The 21354-nt window shown below is 38.1% G+C and overlaps 1 protein-coding gene across 3 annotated transcripts in view; it reads right to left on the bottom strand.

Moving 5' to 3' along the window:
- Positions 1-21354, bottom strand: part of LOC129368062 (thyroid hormone receptor alpha) — a 117315-nt gene that overhangs the window by 51447 nt on the left and 44514 nt on the right. For all 3 annotated transcript variants that reach the window (XM_055042887.1, XM_055042886.1, XM_055042885.1), the window contains one exon: positions 14222-14293. The gene's annotated coding sequence lies outside the window, so the exon portion shown is untranslated. The remainder of the gene's footprint in view (positions 1-14221; positions 14294-21354) is intronic.

Genomic DNA, 21354 nt, shown 5'->3' with positions numbered 1-21354 from the left:
GCCCCGGGAAATAAGGCTTGGTGCCATCCTGCCTCTCCCGTAAATGTGTGTGTGTGTCCCCTCAGTGACCTCTGAATGCAGCGGCAAATCACATTGTGCAGTCTATATAATTATCTATCTTATTAGTAAAAACTCTGAGTTATCTTCATTAACGGCCATGCTGCCTGATTTGTTGAAGTGTCTATGTTTAATTAATTACAAGTGGAATGAGTGTCATCAAAAGCTACTCAAACCGTAGCCTGTCATTAATGACCGTGTTGAACATTTAACAGATGCATAATGTTGGGACATCAGATGTAAAATGTTGGGCCATCAGTGTGTTGATGGGTTAACATGAGTCTGTTTGTTTCAGTGGTTTTTATAAACAGGTTTGATCTCTAAAACTCATACAAATGTGATTGTAGCTTCTGAACTACCAATAATTATTTAATCTCATGAAGTAGTCGCCACAGTTTAGAATGTAAATCAAAATTACGTGTACAAAGAATTTGTCTTTGGTTTCTGGCGCTCACAAAGTAAAAACAGTAAGTGTAACGGAACCCGGGTTGGGGCAGTGAAAACAAGTTTATTTTCTTCACAGAAAAGTTAGTGGCTACTCAGGCTGTAAGCTGTTCATCATGCTTATCAGAGCTAGCCTTGGGGAAGAAACTGTCTCTGTGCAGTCTGCTTTTTCAAATTGCACTCTGTAGCTCTGGCCTGAAGGTAAAAGGTTGAACAGTTGGTGTCCAGAATGTGTGGGGTCTGCAGACATGCGTTCTAAACAATGGTTTTCTTTTTAGCTCATTCTTATCTCAATTTCAGACGTTAGTTTTCTAGGGTATTTCCATTAGTCACATAATAAAAGATAAATCCATACCTGGTATAAAGGCAGGTTAATAAAAACTGGACTTTTGTCTCAACTTTAACAACATAAATTTTATTTAAACCAGCGAGACGATTGAAACAGTCATTCTAGACACTTTAAAGTTGCATTGCTAATGTAGTACGTATTTTAGAATAATATAAAAATAAGATGACAAAGTATTTAAATTTTAGTTAATTATTTAATGTATATTGCAATGTTTAGGCTTCACTTTGAATTTTATTCAAGAACTCAAGATCTTTTTTAAAAAATTTGCAATTAAGCTGGTAATCTGACATTACCAGAGAAGTCAATGTGACAGTTTTAGGCCATGAATTACAGTTTATAATCATCTAAGTAAGAGTTTCTAACTTAGAAGACAACAAAATTTGCATCACAAAATTATGTTCTTGAATTCTGTAATTATACAAAGGTTTAAGAGACAAAACATGTAGTTTAAAGCTAAAGCACAGAACTATGCAAAAAACTAACCAAAAAAAAGCAATTTGACATTTTCTTCTCTGAGCATTGGTTTTACGAGAAGAGCTGTAATTATTATTTTGAAGTAAACAAATTATGTTTTGAAAGCACTGTGATTTATTCGAGACGATTTGGCTCCAACCCCTCATAATAGGTTTGTACACCTTTAACATTGATGAATGATGGGCCCATAAATCTTATAGCTGACACAAGCAATCATCACATAGTGGAGGTAATCCAAGTTCTTTGCATGCAACTTTTTTAAACTCTGTCTTGCTTGCTCACAGAAGATCAGCAACAAAGCAGAGTTACTCAGGATCAACCCCGTCTACACCAAGCAAAGATAATATTTGTATAAGGCTGACACTTCTGGGAGTAGAACAGAGCAGTAGAATCCTGTGTGCACAATAAGGTCTAAAACAACTTAAGCATAACTTTCTATTTTTTATTTTGTTTTGTTTTGTACTCCATCATGTGTTGCCTTGTCAAGTTAACTGAACTGCTGGGCCCTGTGCTGTAGGTGTTGGTTTACAGTTCCTAGTTTATCTCCCTATTAAAGGAAACACTGCCATTTATTTTCCTGGATATGCCATGTGCACGTATTTGAACACAATGAAATGAGGTATAAAACATGACAAATAAGTGTGAGCAAGAGACTGTAGGGTCATTAAACCAAAGCCATCAAATTGTTTTTCTCATAACTTGAATGTTACCATCCCACAGCAGGAAATACCAGCGATTGAGCTTCTCCTAGGAGATCCGGCATTTATGTCTGCGAATGCAGCAGAGGTTGGAAATCTGATTGAATAAAATGAGATTCTTTCCTGTCTTTCATTTTTAAACATGCAGATATCAGTCTTCCTCTTTACAAGACAAGATCAGTATCATGAAAACCACACAGTCATCACAAAAGATCAATTTAAGTACTAAGTGAGTTGAAATGAGGAGTTTTACACAACGCCTAAATTGCTGCTGCTTTGGGTTTAGTGGAAGAAAAACCAAAAAAGTAAGAAAAACAATATTTATTGTTTTGTAATTTTTCTTGGGTACATGAGCGCGCATGACCTGAGTTGTCCTTCGCCCATTTTGTTTGCAGGTGCATATTGATTTACATAGACAAGAGGGAGCTGCAGTGCTGTACTCAGCGTGCTTCTCGTTAGTGTGTAATCTTTGTGCAAAGATGTGCCAGAAAGGATCTCTATACATGTGCGAAATTAATAAAGACATTTTTCTGGAGATTTCCAAAGCAGCTTTCAAAACAACCACCAAAGACAGAAAGAGATGAAATGTACTCACTTGCCTCATGGGAGAAAAATGTTTTATCTCATGAAATCCCAATCTCAGATAGCAGGGACCAAAGAAACAGTGGGAGAATTTTACTTTGGTGTATACAGCTCTGTTTAAAGCCAGAAAGACAGTAGTAAATCAAATGCCTGTTTTATATAGAGGTATTTGATCTGACCTGAGTTGCTAAGCCATTGTACTGTGGAGAATGGGAAAAAAAGAAACTATGTAATTTTAAAAATATCATAAATTAGTCAGTGAAGGAAGAGGATTTTTTTTTTTCTAAAGCTTGGCACTATTTCACAACCCACAGATGCTTTGTAACATCTGCTTCTTTTAATTTTAATAAACTGGCTCAAACTGCTCCTATGTAAAAAAAAAAAAAAAAATTAAAAAAAAAAACTTGTCCCAATTAGATTTTCAAAGAGGAGTATAACTTTAGGCCTAATTACATGTGTGTTTATTAAAATGGAATTAGAAAAAAACCCAAACAAACAATAAATCAGTATATAAATACATCTAAAGAAGATGAAGCAAATACGTACATTTAATTAAAGGTATTTCAAATAAAAATATTTAATTATAAAGTCTTATAATGAATCAAAAAGATTAATAATTAAAATTATTTACAGAACATTATAATTGTGATGTTATTGGAAACAAAATCATTTACAAACAACAGTATTGCGATGTAAAATTTGACTTAGCCTCAAACAGATGTTCTTTACTTCTGTGACCTGTTGCACTTGGAGAAACAATTTTCCTATTTAAAGGACAATTCTAATTAGTAATTCAGTCTTGGAATTTAATGCTATGCTTTATGCAAAATTTGATGAGTGTCTTTGGTTGACTTTCCTTTTAAAAAAAGAATAAAAGCCTTTCAATGACCTTGTACAAAGCAGGACTGCAATTCTGCATCAACTGAACTGATCTCCATGTTTATAAGCTCAAATTTCCTCAGTTGAGAAAATGTAAAAAGCATCTGTGTGTAAGACAGTTACCAAGCTAAATAAACTACTGAGGTTATAAACAGCTCCCATCTGCAATCCTTTCGGTTCCCTTTTTGCCGTCGACACGTGTTCCAGGCCACAACTTCCTCGCTCAAATCTCCAAGTCGATTGGATGAGAGCGGCACATACCCCCGACACGCCTACTGCAAAATTCTTACTGAGGTTTCTGGCACCAGTTCTTGGCCTCTCTGCAAAGTCAGCTGGATGTTTGCATTTCTGCCGTGTGACTCGGCACACAGACAAGCCCGCTTAATCATTAAGAAAAAGGAGGACTCATCAGTGACTGAGTCAGCACATTAGCAAATATCAGAAGCGAGTTGTACCCTGCAGGACAGCTGCCAGGAGTGACACGCTGCCTCTGTACACACAAAATGTTTTTATTTCACTATTATGTCACTGATACACTCAGTGAAACAAGCTTGTGATATAAAGTTGATCAAACAATTTGTCTTTTGAAGGAACAGCCTCCAAAACCACACCCCAGTCTCTTAAGCTGCCAAATATATATATATATATATATATATATATATATATATATATATATATATATATATATATATATATATATATATATATATTTCAATTTAAACTTCTAACCTCAGGAACCCAAAAGTTGTTATGGAAAGAAATTGGGTTTGTTCTACTCAGCTGGTGTCCAGCCTCAAATCAAATATAGGAAATGCAAAAGTTTGACTTTATAAAATCGTATGTTGTTCCTGAAGGTTGGATAATTTAACTCGACCCTTGTAGCTCAGGTGGAAATGCCAGAGCGACAAGAACTTTGGATGAAAACAAACCTCTTAAGACAGACATAAGCAATCCCAAAAACAGGCAAAACAACTAATAAATGTGTGTTAAATGTGGCACTTGGCTCTGAGAGGCACTGCCATAGATTGCTTTAAGACATACAATGACCAGAAACACTGCTAATGGCTGTGTGTTTGTGTTTGTTTCCTTTCAATTTTAGACTCACTCATATGTTTAAGTCATAATGTGCAATGAAGAAAGCACAGTCCAGCTTCCTTTCTGAGCGGCAGCCGTTTCAAGGGATTAAAACTCGCTGCCTTGAAGCTGTTTAGAGCATGTAGGCAAAGCACAGAGCAGGATGCTGGGTAACACAGTGGCATGGCAATCATTGATTACAGTAATTAGCAGAGAGGAAATGGGACTCTTTTTCTTTCTTTTTTTTTTTTTCTTGAAGCCGAGGAGGGGAAATGAAGGAAGAAAGGCAGGGAGGATTAGAAAAACAGATGTGGCAGGAAGACATAAAACGATAAGAACAATGCAGTTGTGGTGAATGTAACATCATAAAGAGATTATGCCAAGGGGTGGAAAAACTAACGTGTCCAAACCTGATTGTTATAGGCAGGCTGTAGTGGCATTCATACAATGAGCATTGATTTAAAGGGACAAAATTATGTCAAATGTTACAATGTTATTCCCTAATCAAAAACATACCTGCATTCTTCCATGCATGTTTGAGAAAGCCTTGAATCTCCCATGGTAACCATTCAGCTGCCCAAAACATCCGGGTGGACTAAGTGCCGCCTTCGAGGCGCAGAGTCTGCTCAGAGCTGCAGTTATTATGCTCCTGACAGAGCAGTCCTGCCCTGCCACTGCCCCATTTCGCTCCTTTAGACTAGCCAGCAGCATTTAGCAAAGACCTGGCAGAACTGTGCATCTGCTAAGCTCATTATTGGAGCTACTTCTCAGGACAACACTGATAAAAATGTTGTTAAAGAGTTAATAGACGAGCCATGCTGAGATGACTTCCTGAAGGCGGAGTTTCAGAAAGAGCAGCATTTTTAAAGACACAGAAGCCCAATTTCAAGACGTAAAATAACAAAGTCAAATTTCTAAAATAAATTATAACAATTGGGGGTAATATTGCTTCTTAGTTCTATTGCAATTCAAATAAATTCAGGAGAATCCTAAAAGAAAATCTGCTAAGAGCAGCAAAGAGCTTGAAACTGCGACTCACCTTTCAGCAGAACTATGTTCCTACGTTTACAACCAGAGCTACAAATGAATGGTTTAGTTAAAAGCAGTCTGTGTTCAACTCTAGACCTAAATTAGCAATATGTGGCCAGACTTGAAAATTGATGTTCACAGATCATCTTCATTTAATATGCCTGAGCTATAACTGTTTTGCAAGAAAGAACATGCAAAACTTGAAGAGACATAACCAAAAAAAAAAAGCTTTAATTGCAGCGGAAAGGAATTCTACATTTACTCTCTCTGGGTCTGAATGCAATGTCACACTCCTTATGGTACCCAAGGATTTTACTTGCTTTGTACAAAAACATCCAAATTACACCTCCAAATTAAAGAGCATTCACCAGGGGTAACATTTGAGACATATGGCAATCTTTTTAGGCTCTATTTTAGAGTCTAGATGATCATGTTAGCATGTTCAATGTAAACTCTCTGGCAGTCTAATTTAAAAAAATTAAATAAATAAACAAGTTTAGCTTGTCATGAAGAGTTGCTAGAAAGAAAAAAAAATTCTCTCTCCGAAAGAAATTAGCATTAAGTTACATCTGAATAAAGCATTTATGGAACAATGTCTTTTGGTCCAAAGTGAAGGAGATTGGCTACATACGTTTAGGAGAAACACACCTCTGCATGTCAACACAAACACCTCATTCCAACTGTTAAACACCACAAAGGAGCGGTGATAATCTGAGCTTGTGTTCAACAACATGACCTGGACAAGATCCAGTCACTGACTCAACCATGAACTCCTCTGAATGAAAAAGTATTCTAGAGTCAAATGTGAGATAATATTACCTGGCAGCTGAAGCTTGGTTCAAACTCAGTCATTAACTATCCCAAATCCTGTTGCTAATCTAAAACAAGATGCAAGGTGTCTCTTCAAGGACTGTAAATTGAGCAAATAATTTAAATGATGGTGATCATGAAAAATTTTCATTAACATTTTCCTAAATTTCTGTTTTGAAGCCCGCCAGAACATTTGGGTCCAAACCTGACTCCTACAAATAAAACCCTCTTTAAAGCATTTCTTGAAATCAAATGCTATTTTTTTCCCCTAAGAACTAAACTATAAATATCACATTTCACTCCCATGGTGAGTGAGCACTATCTGTTGGTGCCAGAGCTCAGCGGTGGGCTGCCATGATCGAGCCTCATATAAAAAAATGAGTCTAAATGCAGCTTAACCATTTTATTTATTTTAGTTGCCAGACCTTGTTTGACTGCAACATGTAGCGTGCAGCCAAGGTTCTGTTCAGGCCAAAAATGTGACAGGAAGAAAAGGAGAAACTGAAACAAGGTCCTACAATTCAATCCCTGAGGTAATAATTATGTATGCAGATTGAAATAAACTGGTAATCCAACATAACCAAACTGTGGCTGGGCTCTAATAAGATGCTGCATTTGTTACAGGACCTAAATGTTGTCCAGGTTAACATTTTTGGACAAAAAATAAAATTAAAGTGTTGCTCCCATACTTTCTGACAAACATCAAGATATGTGAAAAACCTTGAGATGAAATCATCTTTTAATGCAGCAGTATACAAAAGTATTGACTTTTTTAACTCACCCTATAGGTTTAATGTAGGATTTTGTTTTTTCTAACATAGATAGGTGTATAAGAAGATTGATTTTTGCATCTTTTTGGTCATGTCTGAGTTAATTTGGCCATACGATTTTGATAATTATCCTCCTGAAAGATTTTACAATGAACCATTTTCAGTTTTCTGCTAAACTAGTCTTTCTGGCAAAGTACTTAAGAGTAAGCATTAAATGCTTTTCCACAGAAACATTCGTCTTCCATTAGATCCCGTTGGCCCATTGGTTACAATCAAGGTCACTTTTGGTAGCATTGCCCTAGAAAATGCAGTTCCAGTAGAGTTCAGAAAGAGTTCAGAGCTGCAAAAACTTAGAATATACTAGGGAGAAAACTTTGCATTATAAACAGTCTGCAGTGGTATTAATATCACACTGGTTTGCAGTGATTTGACACTTTTTGAGCAGTTGTTTAAGAAATCTTATTTATTTTTCTTGATGTAGATGTGTGCAAGTTTAAGGGAGCAATAATTTTCCTGTAGCCATGTTTTGAAACATGTTTCCCCATTGTTCCCATTTTGAAGAGTGGTTCGGGGGCTCTGCTTCACAACATACCCCTGGGAGACAGGCAGTCGTGGACTACCAATTAAAAGCTCCTCAAGACTCTGCTGAAACTTTTTTTTAACACCATTTTCATGCGGTAATAGACCAGATGGAGACCTGAAAAGCCCCACCAGGCTCCTAGCTGTTAGTTAAAGAAACCAGGCCCCAACTTGTATAACTGTCCCCCTCCATGACTCCAGTTTTTACCTCCCACTCTGTCCCTGTCTGCAGGATAAAATGGACTTTATGTGCCCTGCAACTGCCTCCTTCAACATCCCTCTAATGACATTTATGACCTGATTGATGGGACAATGGCCAGGCTGCTGCTTGTGTCCATGTGTGGCTGTTTGATCAGTAAAAGCCCACCCTGGCGCATGATGTTTTTCTCCCGCTTCGAAGGCCGAGGCCTGATGAAATACAGTAAATGTGCAGGGGAGAAAAAAAAAACATCGACTGAAAACCCAAAAGGAGGAAAATTGAGAAGAGAAACAAGGAATTCTTTATGCTGTCTGCTAAAGCTGACATGTTTAAACACACAATGTTTATCCATGATGAGGCTGTTGCTGTTTAGGGATAAATTGTAGTGTTTACAATCCAACAGACCTGAAGTCGTGTGGGACTGCAAAGGAGCATATCCAAAGCAAAAAATAATAACAGGAACACATTTAGAAAGAAGCAAAACACACACATACACATACACACAATACAAACAGTTTTAGAAAGCAACAATATAACCAAGTGGCAGCAGAGTAGTTCTGCTCGCTGAGCTGGATGAAACAGAAATGAGTCGCACGAATCATTGCATCCAATATCATTGAAATGAGATCGACTTTTAGAGAGGAAGAAAGGCTTGTTTATTCCACTTCATTACATAAAATGACTGCGTTCAGAATGAAATGTCTCCATTACTGGATAAATGTATCAACAAGGATTCCTGCAGACTCATCTGCACACATGAGGGTCGCACACAAACACACAACCATCAACCTAAATCTATGTCCAATTAGTGACACATACAGGCCAGTTGTTTTGTTTGTTTGTTGTTTTTTTTCCTTCACCAAGGAACTCAACTCAATGAGAATCTAACGAACAACTTCCCATAGCTTGGTAGTTATTCTTGTGTTTTTCCACAGAGCTCTAACATTGTTGCTCGGTGACCTGTTTCTTAATTACCATAAACACACACGCTAGAGTTTATTTTGAGGCAATCCCACACACACTTATGCTCCAATAAAAACCCCCTGCATAACCAAACATTTAGAATCTTGTGATTTCACTTGGATGGTAAATGTTCCAACACATTTTTCCCTGCCTTGAGTCGAGACTTTTATCAGACGCTTGTTAGTAATTGTCAATTCTTGGTATAAACACAGAAGTTCTACACAGATTTAAAGTGTATATTTCTGTTGAGGTGCAGCTTTAAATACAAAACCACAGAGGGGAAAGGATGGATGACTCTTTTGATGGACTATAACAGCTTTTCAACCACGTTTAAACAAGAGCAGATGTCCTGATGTGGGCACCTCTTCAACTGTCACTTATTGAGGTCTGATGAATTTATAAGCGAACCTATCCTTATCCAGTGTGCAACCTGCCAGTGCTCTGACACAACAGCTCAATAATGTTGAATGGGTCTGAAGACAGAAAACAAAAAGAGCGTACCCTCAAGAAAAAAAACAAAACAAGAACCTAAGAGCAGAGGCGCAGCTAGGCTGACATCCTCAAACCCAAATAAATGCCACAGGGCAGATGAATGAGTGTGGATTTCAACCAGCACACCATGGGGCCGTACTTGTGTGTGACAGCTGCAAATAGCCTCGTTGAGCAGCACTGAAGTGTAGTGGTTGGCTGAAGACTTGGAGCTGTGCACTTTTTCTGCTAATGTAGTCGATCTCCCGGTTGGCCAAAGGTTGACAGAGTAAAAGGAGGGAGAGAGAGAAAAAAACGCTGCTCACTTTAGTGACTGCAATGGAGCAGGCGGGCCACACAGAACAGACTCTGTCCGGGTCCAGAGCCTCTCTGTTTGTCAGGAAACCAACCCCTCCCCCTGACCCCCCCCGAGCCACAAGCAAATACCCCCCAAGCGCTGGGAGCTATTGATCAACAAGCTGTGGACAGGCTGGCAGCAGACGGGTAGTAGTTAGCTCTGTTGATGATAATGCTCTGATGAGCAAAGCCACTTTCAGGATGATTGAACCGGAGTCCCTCATTGTGTGGGTATCCCTCATCGACTGCTATGGCTAGAGAGGCAGTTCAAACACAGCGGGAAGAGTGAAGGAATGCGGATGGCCTGAAGCCAATATGCCCGGCTTTGTTATCTTTATGTTCCCATTGTAGGTCATTTGAAGAAGTAAAAATAAGTAAGGAAACATTTTCTAAAGCCAAGGTTGTACAATTAACCTGCAATTAACACTGATAGGCACTTTTGAAATCATTTACAGGGAGTCCTAAGCTTAGTCACTTCAGCCTTTTGGATGAGATTCAAGACAATCTTCAGAAAACAGGTGGAAAAAGTCCAATTTTCTTCTACTTGAACACTTTCGACTGTCATGTCCTGTATAATATTTAATTAAACAATTCTTAAAATGGAAAACCAAATATTTATTAATTATTATTAAATTGTTAATAATATTTTTTGTTTTAATTCAATTTCAAAGAGCCAGAACATCCAGTGACTTTAACTCAAAAGCAGGACACAACATAGCAAACACTTTCAAAGCGAGACATATTGCTTCTGACAATAGGTTAGAAAGTCTCTAGACAAGAAATATAATTGATACAATATAAATAACGCAAACAAAACATTTTTTCCCCTCATGTCTCTGCTGAACAAAAGCATCCTGACCACCATATTTCAACATAAGGATAGTGTGTTCAAGGTTACGTGCAGCTTCAGTTTGAAACAAGATGAGCGTTTCAAATGACTTCTTCACGTATTGCCTCTACAGTTATTTATATATAAATGTAAATAAGAGGGGACAAGGCACATCCCCAGGGTCAACTTGCTGATGACAGCAGTCACTGAGAGAAGATACCATTCTCCTTGACAGCCTGTGTGTACTTCACTAACCCAGTGCCAAGATTGAACATATGCCAAAGTGATTTGGTAGAATGTGCAGCTGGAACCTGTTCAGAAATAAAAATAAAATTAATTGCATGAAGTAACAGTGGAGTCATCAACTCTCCTCTTTCACTTGGCATGAAAACAGCATCTCTGACCAACAGTGGTCAAGATATGTTTTTGAGTTTTCTTACACCCAACATGGCATAGCTGTATAGAGCCCTTCATAATTCTGAGTGGATTCTGCATAGTAATCTGAAAAAAAAAATAGACAGAGATGCTCGCTGCAGGAACATACGCCGTTCTTTCATCAGTTGAGTGTTACTCTGCAGTGACATTACTCCGCCTAAAAGTAAACTAGTGGTTGCTGTACAAAAAAGAACAAAACCCTTCGAGTCACCTGATAAAATATTGGCAACTCACAAGGAGAGAAGGCTAAGCTTTTTTTCATTTAGTGAAAAAAAAAACAGAGTTTCTGTGAGAAGGTCAGGGCCAAATGGGAGTTTACCTGTCAAGCTTTTCCCAAAACTGATCCCACTGAGGCCACTAATGCGGTAAGTGAAGCCAAATCCAGCCTATGTGCATGTTTGTGGTTGAACATGAGCCGTCATTACTGACTGTCCTGGATTAAGACAACAGAGCAGGTGCACCAAAGGGAAAAGGGTTTCAGAAATACACATTTTCTAGTTTAATCCAGAGATGATACATTGATATTTATGGGAAAATCTTTATTGCTTCTGAAGAAAAATTTGCAACTGCTGAATTTCTCTCACAAAGCTGGGTCAGACGTAACAACCCACTTGTGGGACTTGGCTAACTGCTGGTGGAAATAAAGAGGATAACAAGCCATTTTTTGTGATTTAATTACTTATGAGTAAAATGAGCAAAAGGAAAAAGAAAAAAAAAAAGCCAAAAAACAACTTTTAAATAACTATTAGTAGCACCAATAGAGCCTGAATGAAACTGAAGAAATTAAGAGAATTTTCAGTTTTTTTACACAGCAGCAACACATTCGAATCAAAACTCCAGAATGTGTTTAGCTACTTGGATCTGTGGATTATAATCTCTAGAATTAATATTAGAGACTAATATCATTCAAGTCAGTGCAGTTTTAGTGCATAGCAGGATATAGCTTTACAGATGGCACTTCTTCATATTAAAAGCAGTGTAGAATGATGAAGTGAAGGACAATGCTTCTTTTCTACACTTATTACAAAAAAATCTATATTTAAATATTTGCAAATCAGTGATTGGAAATCTTTTAAATTCATATCAAGGTGGGGACTGTGTGTGTACATTAGTTTTCAAGTCCTGTCAAAGATCCTGAACTGGACTTATGTCTGGACTTTGGCTAGGCTGTACTAACACATCAAAGGCTGTAACCTTTGATCTAAAGCAATCCCTACATTTAGGGTTGTTGTCCTGCCTGGTATCTTCTTTCACATGTTTGCTATGTTTCCTTTGTCGTGCTTGGCAGATAGCAAGCAGAACTTTTCATGACTTTCTGTCAGCAACTGTAAGACCACAGAATTGCACGCTGCAGTTTTCAGACTAGTTGTAAAATCTTTTGAAACCAGTGTGTATTTACTTCCACTTCACATCAATGCACAACTTTGTACTTTCAGGTTTGAAGTTTGGCTGAACTCACAGCTTCTGTAAACGTTCTCTGGTTGCGACTGCTTATTGAACGGTAATAAATGAGATCTGGCTTGTAGCATCGAGAAATTCTTCTCTAAATCTGATAACAGCTTTACATGTCCGTATTCGCTTCCCGAAAGTCGTTGAAGACAGGTGGAAAGTGTAAGAGAGTGGCAGATGTGCTTAAATAAAAATATACAGTATATTTAGCTAAAACTGAACAGAGCACTGGAGGGTTTTAGCCAGAAGTATAACAAAGCCAGATGTTACTGCTTCTTTTGGTTTGAAAAGAAATGATTTTCAATAAGTGGTGCTTCGTTCCAACAGCGGCCGCTTACAGACACATCATACATCATATTATTTTTCCAATTTCTTTCTTGCTTTTGACATAATCAGCCTGCGTGCGGCGCGCAGCACAAAATACCTGCGTGGTCTGTGTGAGCATGTACGGCTGCAGCTACATCAGAAGGGGGGCTTGTAGCACGAGGTGAGATTTATGAGGTGTTGCACAGGCTTGCTTTTAGCCCAGTGATGTGAGACTGATCCCACCTCCTCGCCTGACACCCCTACCGATAGGCACACAGGTACTTACAGACACACATTCGCACAGTCAAATACTCAGCTGCACGATAAGCACGCAGCACCCAAGCGTTCCTATGCATACATCAACCCCTAACACAAACGTGCAGACCACATGTGGGCAGCGTTCAAAGTTCCTAGGGTGAAAACATTCTTTCCAAAATGTCCCGTTAACCTTGTTCCATCACAACAAGAACAATTCTCCCACTAAATCTCACCTCCCTCAGAGAGTTTCTGGCTAATATGCGTAGCGATATTGTAGAGAAGGGGCAGCTGTGATGGAAAGGACCCATATAAGGGTCCTTTAAAAGGTCACTGCTTCGATGAGAGATGAGAAATCATTTTCAAGCTTTTACAAACATCAGTCAGAGCAAAATTTGTTTATTTTTTTATCTGTCCTTCACAAAAGAAGATTATGTTCCTGACAAGAAATGCTAAATTGGAATTTATCTTGCAGTTCATGGCTTATAAGGGTAAGAAAACAGACCCTCAGCCGTGATGTGAAAAAGTTTTTGCCTCAGTTTCAGATTTCTTTTTTCTCTCTTTTGTTCACACTTAAATGTTTTAATGGAACATAGATCATGTGAAGCTCAAGTTCTTCAGCTTCGGCTCAAATTAACAGCTAGTTTGGTTGAAAGGTGAACAGAACCAGGTGTTCTGCCAGACAATGATCCAAAATACATTAGCTGACCGGTTTTGAACTTAGTAAAGCAGGCCTTTCAAAAAAAAGAAAAAAAAAAACAATTTAAATCAACTATCAATTGTGCAGGACAAAGTAGTGAAATATACAGCCAGAGTTATGCCAGAAGCTAGTAAAGGGATATTTAATCACATGTAGGTAGAGGGTGTATTTGAACATGTGACTATTTTTTTTCCAGAAAATATGAACTTTTTTAGAAGTTCTTGTTTTAATTATGTCTCTTACATCCTTTTCTGTTAAACCAAACATAAACCAGATCTTTAAAGAGTTATACACCCACTTCCTTAGAAGTAACAGTATTCTTCTAATCAGAGCTAAAGCAAGAGTATACCGCCATATAAGTGTGCTTCCTATATAAAAAGATAACTGTCATTTAGAGTGATAATGAATAGCTATATGAACACCGCGGCACCTTCCCGAGGCTGCGCTATGTGTGTATACATGTTTAACGTATGTTTATTGCTGCAAACACGTCTGAGGACAGGAAGAGAACCTACCAATCATAATGTACGTGTGTGCGGTTAGTGATTCCCACGCCCCTCCGATGTGTCGTCCACCTCGTTTCTGTCCTGGAAAAGATAAAACAAGGATTAATAACTTAGGATTGTGCAAAAGTTGAAACAGAGTAGAAAACAATACAAAGGCCAGTAATAGCACCCTGAAATCCCATCTGCTCTAATCCTTCAATGATTTTCTTTCCTTTATTTACTTTTTTTTTCTTTCTTTCATTTCTCTCCATATGCTCATCTTGTGCTGATCTGCTTCAAAAAGTTTCTCTCATCCACTGTTTTCAATCATAATTTATTCCTTCCCTTCTCTTTCTACCCATCTTTTTCTTCACTTGCTTCTTTCTCATCTTGGACTCAGGAATCTCGGACTTTTCACACCGCAGGAAGTTACGTTTTTAGCCGATGGAGAAATATCTTTTTACGGCCAATGTAACTGGCTAAAAGTCAATCAAAAAACAAATAATACGTTATAACAGTGTTAATGCTTACTTAGAACATTTAAATCTTTGATGATCAACGCCGTGGGAAAAAAATTCAAATTCTCTATTCTATCCTGTCATTTCTTGTCAATGATCTGGAAATCTAACTTTCATTTGATATTTATATGGTTAGACCAAATAATGCATAAGTTAGCAATTCTTACGATGAGATACAACTTTGTATTTATGTCCCTATGTGAGACATGTCATACGACTTGCAGCTTTCCAACTTTCCTTTTAAAAGAGCGTCATTTAAGTGCTTGAAGTGCTTTACACGATTAAAATAAAAATTAAACAACGTTACAGTAAAGCAGCGTTTCCCAACCCTATTGCTCAAGGTACATTGCCCTGCATGTTTTAGATGTTTCCTTGCTGTAACACACCCAATTCAGATGACTGCAATTCAGCAAAAGCCTGTTAATCAGTCATCAATTGAAATGACATGTGCTGAAACTGGGAAATGCCTGAAATATTCAGTGCAGAGTGCCTGGACGACCAGGACTGAAAAGCACTGCAGTAAACGGAAGTGATGACAGGTTGAGAAACAAACCACAATTTATGATGTTCTGATTGTTATTAGTCAAAGGCAGCTCTAAGCAAATGGATTTTAGCCTTAATGTACAGGGACTGAGCGTTTCAGCATTTTTGCAACTTTCTGGAAGTTTCTTCCAGATAAGCCGAGTGTAAAATTTCTCTGTGTTTGGTTCTGATTCTGGGGATGAAAAGTAGACTTGATCATCTAATTTACAGTTTTAGACAGCCATGTCAAGGCAATTTTTTAGTATTCATTAGACATGATAATTTTAGTACTTTCAACGCCTGCTTTCACATACCGATGCTGATTAAAGCTGTTGGTAACACCAGGTCAATCCACCCCTTCATCATTTCCTGCCCACGTATTGTAATTCTGACCCTTTCCACTACAGTTCATACCTGCACACTTAACAATTGTGTATTGCTTTTTTTCTCTGCCTCTCTCTAGGTAACTAATACTGCAAATAACAAATAACATCATTCATACATCAAGGGTAGCAAAATATATATATGTACATTTGGCAGAGGCAAAACCAGGCCAGTCGTACTGGCCTCAACAGGTTGAATTCTAAATCTGAAGAAATTAACTAGTCCCTGTTGCACATCATGTGTTTACTCTGAACCACAGGAAACATCAAGCAAAGCTGTCAGAAACCAAGAGAGAGGAAGTCACTGTGCATCATTGTTAGCTATGTGTTTAGATTAAAAATGCAAAAATCAGCAGGGGAGCAAAAATATACAACAGGCCTCTAGTTGGAGCCATCAAGTAAAGCACAAACGCTTTAGATTCAACATCCTATCAACTAAATCATCAGCACAGCTGATGTGTTTCGTCATGGGTTCAACAACAAGATAATTTGTCACACAAAGCAGCAGTTTTGTGTGACAAATGACACATGAATAGTGAAAAACGAGAACAGGAGTGAGAGGAGAAACACAAAAAAATGAATCTTCGCAAAATATGAGACAGAACCGTGAGATTGAGAAAGAGGAAGGAAAGCATAATGTCTGAATCTGAAAGTGCTTCACAAATGTAGAGGAAGAAGGAAGCTGTTCATGTCTTTATGGTCCACTCAGACAGGAAATGCTTAAAGGAAGGGATGGGTTTCTCTGGGTGTGTGTGTGTGTATACACACAGTGTGTGTAAAACTGAGTGTGTATGCAGTTTAGCTCACATTTGCAGAAATTACATTAAAAAAACACACCACAATCTTCCAGCTTAATCAAAGATAGTGGTTTGCATAGTATGGGACAAGTATTGAACTTTTCCACACTTTATCATATTACAGTCACGAACTTCAGTGTATTTTATTAGAATTTTGAGTGATAGAGCAACACAAAGTAGAGGGTAATTATTGATGCATTTCTGTTTAGACTTTTTCATCTGACACCTCTAAATCCAGTCAGAGTTGCCTGGTTCATGATTCTACTAGTCTAGCATTTAATTTTGCCCTAAACTCAGCCGTTCTGTGAAGGTTAAATGCATCTAACATATTACTGTTAGAAATCAAACAGTAATATGAAGGAACACTCCTGACAGGTCAGGAATGAAGTTGTGGAGAAGTTTAAAGCATGATCGGGAATTTAAACAGGACCATATGCCAAACGTGTAAAAATTCAACTTCTTGGACAACATGCATACAACTAAAAACAAACTATTTACACAGCATCATGACAACAAAAAATGCTTTTTTGTTCAAATTTATCAAATGCAAAAAAAAAAAGAATTGTAATTGGCTATTGGCTTGTGTTTGATTTAAAACCCCTGGAGAAGAAATACAGATTTACTCTCAAACAAACACCTATCACGATCAAATCTACCAGAAAGTTTGTTGTTTGGCCTGCATAGACTGCACATCAGTCTGAACATACAATCCCCACACTCAAGAATGATGGGGGCAGCTGCACGACAACGTATGACACCCTATTGAAATGTCCCTTTCTTTTATTTTTATTTTTAAATGTCTCCTTTTTCTTCCGCTTCACAACTGGGCACTGCGTTGTACGGGTGTGTCACAAAATCCCAATAAAATTCACTAATATTTATGGTTGTAATGACATAAAAGCATAGGAGCCGTAGAAAAGGGCTCCTATGCACTGGGCCAAGGTTAGCAATAAACCACTGCTGTACAGTAATTCATAAAACTGAAAAAAATAATAATAATAAATCCATACCCTCCCACACTAAATGCATTCTCTGAGATTTTTATTAGAAGAAAACAGCCAAGAGCTAAGGGCTAAAGAATTAATGTTTCTGAGGAAATGCCGGAGGGGTGGATAATTCAATAGGTGGAACTGTGAGAAAGAGCCAGAGCCACTAAACACGACTAATTTGTCTAATTGATCAGGTTGAGGGTCACTGGATCAGTTTACTCAAAGGATTCCTGAGTCTGCAAGCGTAGTCGGCAAGTGGATGGACAGCGACACAGCGGACAGGGATTTCTACAAGCTCGGATGAGCCAGTAGTTAGACAAGACAAGTGCATTAAAGCATATGGGTCAGATGTGCCACAGAGGCAGCAGATCAACTCCATAAAATCAACAGGACAGGTCTGAACTATCACAACCCTGTGCTGGAAGTGCGTGACAGCGATCAAATCCCACCTGTCTTCCCACAGAGTGGCCAAAGATGATGGAGTGGAAAACACACAAAAATATAAAATAGAAAAACGAGGGCAGAGCTGCTCCTCTAAGTCAAGTGCTTGGTGTCTTCACAAGAGGGCGAGTTTCAAAGAGAAGCCTCTGCCAGCGCAGCCTTTTCACCAGCATCCTGACCTGAATGGCTTCTTTTGTCTTCTGGAATTCCACTGGCAAAGTCTCTAATTAGCCGGAGAGCTCTTCCCATGTGTGGGCACGGGAGAAGAAAGAGCAAAGAAAGGGTACAAGGAGGGAGGCGGCTTGGTGTGAAGTAAACTGTGCAAACAATAAAGAAGCTGTCAGTATGATGCTCCCCTGCACAAGCTCAACCTTATTATTTACTGATCTGAAAGGAGGAGAAGAGAAAAGACTGAGAGAGAGAATGAGGACTGAATCACTGATTCCCTGAGCTGCAGTGGTGCAAATCTAACAGGTGGTTAACCAATGCTGGGTTGTCAAAAGCCCAATATGAATACCCAAGTTAGTGTTCACTATGACCCGACAGGGTGTGGCTAACCAACAAAGGGTTTCATATGACTTAGCCTGTCAGCAGCTAAAGAATAACATGATATAACTAATATTTATGTATCCTGATCAAACTGGCTCTAAAGGGCACTTAACTGATTTCCTTGCATAAAGTGTCTCAAAGCTGCATATGAAGATCATTAAGAAATGTTCTTGATTAGAAATATTTCACCTACCAAAAAACTAACTTGGAGATTTGCGGCATATTGCATTGACCGTAGGTGTTACGAAGTTAAAAACAGATACATTTCTGAAAATTGTGAATCGTGCAAGGTTTTACCACTCAAGTCATGAATGACAAACTTAGTCCATCTTAGTTCCTTTTGTTCTTTATTGAACAATTTTAACAAAAATTAACATTACATAATTAAAATTGAAGAGTAAAACTGGGACATAATTATTAAAAAGTCTGTTCTCCAAAATTAAGTGACTGTCAATTCATGTCTTCATTTTGTGAACACATTTATAAACGTTTTTTTTTAAACATGCTAAGATGTTGTTATGGTTTTAATCCCAAAAAAGCAGTGGGGTCTTATGTAATATAATCGAACTTAACTTCCATTTGATGCATAACCTTTATCAGACGTACAAAAGCACATTTACCAACAGAAAATAACAAAATGTCCAAACATATTGAAGAAAACAGAGTATATAGTCATACAATGAATGGTTTTGTGTGGCAATAGAGTCGCACAATGTGTGAAATCACTGACCAAATTTCAATGTTTGCAACACTGAAATTTGGTCAGAATTTCACAAAAGTTCTCCAGTTGCAAAAAAGTGTATAGATGAAACAAAAATGGTAACCAATAATTTAGATAGTCAGCAGAATGGACTTTCACTTCCACGAATGGTGCCTGGTGATAAAGAACTAACCGACTGAAATTCAAAACCATGGGGGAAGAAAAAAAACAATCAAGCATTGAAATATTGCTTGTAAAACTTTAAAATGCCTGAAGCAAAGGGAGACCAGTTACATCACAATGCCAAAAGTATCACTTGTCTGTTTTTATATCAAGAATGTGAGCAACATCCCATTCTTAATTGCATTAATAGGATGACTCAATCTTTACACCTCTGACAGCTTCATATATCCTGGGAAAGTTTGTAGAGTTTGTTTTTGGGACTATTCTTCCTGACATGCATTTGTGAGATCAAACACTGATTTTGGATGAGATTCTTTCTATTCTAATTTACCCTACAGATGTTGGCTTGGATAAACTGAAAATGTAATTGTTGTCTTCACCATAAAATGTTTGTGGTGAAATAAAACAATGCTTCTCCAAAAACTGACCAAAATTACAGGCCCATCTCTCAGTACATCACTAAAAACAGAAAAATACAGAAACGTTCTCCAGATTACGGGACAGATGTGTCTCCAGATAAAACTCAGCTAAAAGTAAAAAACAGGTTTCCCTTATTATCAACAAGAAAATTACCAACTCCTGTTCCGCATACCCGAAAGTTGTAAAATGCACCACATTACGTCTTTTTCTGCAAGATCATTTCAAAATAAATAACTTCATATTAAAGAGGAGCAACAAATCAGTGACAGATTAATCATTTATTCCTACAATTTCACAACAAAATAACTGCAGATAAACAGGATTCAATATTGCTACAAAATCAGTATCAAGTGGGCATTTCAAACAGTCTTTCAATGCTTAAATTAGTAATTAGAAGGCTGGCATTATAAAAAAAATATATATATAAAAGCAATTTACAAAATTAGTAGATAGTATGCATATCCCATAATAGATAAAACTTTAATTTGGAACAGAGTCACTTTTTTGTAACATATTTAGCTTCTTGTTGGCATCTTATGACATTGAACTCTCTGTTGTGAAAACCTGAGTGAGTATCGATATCAGTCCAGATTTTCATATCGGTGTTTCCTACTCATAAGCGTACTTGGCTGACAATTTGAGCTCTCTCGGGAGGAACAACGTGTTGGCATTTACATTTGCGAGGAGAAAAAGTCAAACTTCCTGTTAAAGCAACCACAAAAAACACAAGTAAATAACATGGAGATGAGAGGTTATGCACACTCAGTACTATGCAGCAAGGTTTGCAGAATATGGGTTTCATGTTCTTTGCAGGGCTTTCATTTGACTCAAATGCTTAACGCCAGAAGTAGTTTCCTAACAGGGATGTTTAATTATCCAATAGCTCTAAATTATCTATACCAGCCTGAAATCACAGCAGAAATTTGAGACTGAGGCGCTGCGATAAAAGACTGAGTCTTGTGCTCACCGTGACTGATTGTTTGATGTTAATCTCCAAACGCCTCCCCTCCGAGTCCCAACATCACCACATGCTTACACTTTCAAACTGAGCACCATAAAAGCTGCCCTGTAAGTACAGTTTATGGTGTTTTTTAAGGTCTGGCTGTAAGCTCTAATTTAGGGAAATTATGGGATGTTATTTCAGAGGCTCTTAAGCAACTTAAAGACTTTTTTCCTTCAGCCTCTTCCCCCCACCCCCTCATTGAAAAACTTCCTTGATTTATAAAAATCTCATAGTGTAGCTGATTCACCAGAGAAAAACTTATAGAAGCTCAAACGCTCTGTACTCCTAGATATGTGACTTTGATGCCAGTGAGTTGTTTTGAAGGCTTTGTGCTTCTTCCTCTTTCTCCAAGTGTCTGCAGAGAGGAAGAGTGAAAACACCGCTAGTGAGTGCTTGGGAAAGTCTATAACAGAAGCAGAAAGATTCCTGCCTCTTCACAGGACACGCAACTGAAAACATCTTGAGGGTAAATTCTGACAGTGGGCCCCAAGTTCACCACTACGGCCCGTCTCTAGTGGCAAATGCAAAGCTTTGAACTGTAGCCTGGGATGGCCGAGGGGAATTCGGCTGCCTGTCAGAGCTATGAATGATGGTGGATGGAAAATATCAGATGCTGCTTTGCTGTCCTGCCTTTGCTGGGGAGAAGAACCCCTCACAC

Source organism: Poeciliopsis prolifica, unplaced genomic scaffold (assembly GCF_027474105.1).
Source record: "Poeciliopsis prolifica strain line A6 unplaced genomic scaffold, Auburn_PproV2 SCAFFOLD018, whole genome shotgun sequence".
Lineage (NCBI taxonomy): Eukaryota > Metazoa > Chordata > Actinopteri > Cyprinodontiformes > Poeciliidae > Poeciliopsis > Poeciliopsis prolifica.
This window is presented reverse-complemented; position numbering and strand designations above follow the sequence as displayed.